This window comes from Hypanus sabinus, chromosome 10 (genome assembly GCF_030144855.1).
Source record: "Hypanus sabinus isolate sHypSab1 chromosome 10, sHypSab1.hap1, whole genome shotgun sequence".
Classification (NCBI taxonomy): domain Eukaryota; kingdom Metazoa; phylum Chordata; class Chondrichthyes; order Myliobatiformes; family Dasyatidae; genus Hypanus; species Hypanus sabinus.
The window spans coordinates 155,247,288-155,249,717 of record NC_082715.1 but is presented as its reverse complement, the minus strand read 5'-3'; positions in this window follow the sequence as shown (position 1 = coordinate 155,249,717).

The following is a 2,430-nucleotide window of genomic DNA, read 5'->3' as shown; positions in this document are numbered from 1 at the left end:
AATAATTATATGAAAAAAATAAAACTAATCATCAAAAGAAAAAGAAAAAATTATAAAAGTACAGGCAAAAAATATAAAAAAAAATACTAAACTAAACTAACATGGGCAATAATAACAGTTTATTTGTATATGATAGTGCCAAAAACTCCGGAACTCCATACCAGAACAAGAATAAGTAAAGAGAAGGTCTGGAAAAGGCCAAATTAATTCATATGAAAATGTCGTATGAACGGTCCCCAAGTTTCTTCAAATTTAATTGATGAGTCAAAAATAGTGCTTCTAATTTTTTCCAAGCTCAGAAAAGAAATAGTTTGAGAAAACCACTGGAACGTGGTATGGTCTTCATCAACCGTGGGATTGAGTTTAAGAGCTGAGAGGTAATGTTATAGCTATATAGGGCCCTGGTCAATGTCCTCTTGGAGCACTGTGCTCTGTTCTGGTCACTTCACTACAGGAAGGATGTGGAAACCATAACAAGGGTGCAGAGGAGATTTACAAGGATGTTGCCTGGATTGGGGAGCATGCCTTATGAGAATAAGTTGATTGAACTTGGCCTTTTTTCCTTGGAGTGATGGAGGATGAGAGGTGACCTTATAGAGGTGCACAAGATAATGAGAGGGATTGATCATGTGGACAGTCAGAAGCTTTTCCCCAGGGCTGAAATGGCTAGCATGAGAGGGCACCGTTTTAAGGTGCTTGGAAGTAGGTACAGAAGAGATGTCAGAGTTAAGATTTTTACTCAGAGAGTGGTAACTGCGTGGAATGGGCTGCCGGCAACAGTGGTGGAGGTGGATACGATAGAGTCTTTTAAGAGACTTTTGAATAGGTACATGGAGCATAGAAAAGTAGGGGGCTATGGGTAACCCTAGGTAATTTCTCAGGTAAGGACATGTTCAGCACAGCTTTGTGGGCTGAAGGGCCTGTGTTGTGCTGTAGGTTTTCTATGTTTCTAACACAGGAACACAGACACATTGCCTCACCGAACACAGAATGAAATCCCAATGCCCCACCCAACACAGGAACACATTGCGCATCTATGAAGCAAACACAGGAATACAGTGTCATGCCCCACCCAACACAGGAACACATTTGCAGTATCTCACCCAACAAAGGACACAATCACAGTACCTTATCCGACATTCCTCATATCTAAACACAACACAGTGCCAGTGCCTCACCCAACACATGAACACATTCACCATATTCAAACTCAACATGGGAACACAAGAAACACAGGAACATTACCCCATCTGAGAAACCAACACAGGTGCGCAGACACAGTGCCTCACCCAAGACAGGAACACATTCCCAATGCCTCAGCCAACACAGAAACACATTCCCAATGCCTCACCCAACACGGGAACAGTTCCCATATCTGAAACCAACACAGAAACACAGTCCCAGTGTCCATCCCCAACAGAGGAATATCGACTAAGTTTCCAACTCCAATACAGGAACACAATCCTAGAGTTGGACCCCAAATCAGGAACACAATCCTAGTCTCAAACTCCAACACATGATCAAGGTATCTGACCTTGAAACTGAAACATTCTCCCAGTGCCCGATCGAACCTGGGAACAGAGTCCCAGTGTCAAACCACAACATGGGATGACAGTCAGGGTGTCCGACTCCAACACGGGAATAGGGTCTCCGTGTCTGACTCCAACACCAGAAGTGGGTTGCTGTGATTGACAGCAAGACAGAAACAGTGTGCAACCCCAACAACGGAACATAGTGCCAGTGTCCGACCCCCAGCAATGGAACACGGTGCTGGTGTGAACCGCAAAACTGGAGTACAACCCCAGTCTGACATGAGTAGTTGCAGGTGAATCACCAAGCCACAGTTGTGTCAGGGGATTTCTTCTTTTTCTTTATGTTGCTGCTTCTATTAATCAAAATGGCTTCTTTTGTTTTGTTAAAAGTAGGAATGCTTCTTTGTTAGGATAAGTGCTTCCTCTCAGCAGCTTGTTTGGGTTAAAATTTACTGATAACGAGAATTGCATTCGTTTGTTAACCAATTGCGGTGGAGGTTATTCCTTCTTGCGGGTCAACACTAAGCTAGTGTTGGCGGACTTTTGGGGAGATCGGTGTGAAGGGGTGAGAGAGAGAGGACGCGATGCTGTAAACTGGGTGAGGAACGGACTCTGAGCGGGGGGGGGGTGGGGGTCCGAGGCCAGGATTTTCGGCGAGGAGAGGAGACGAAGACAGACGTGCCGGGGGTGCTTGGTTGATCACTTCGGGTGGTCCTGAGCTAGAGTCGAGGAGGTCTGAGGGGATCGAATGGTGGCCAGAAGATTTCGTTAATTGAACTCCACGAAGTGGTTTGGACTTTGACGCCTTTTCTTTATTTTCTTTTCCTTCATATATAGTGTATTGTTATTAATCACTTAGTTTAGTAATCTCTATAAAGTGTAATCATTTAATTGCATA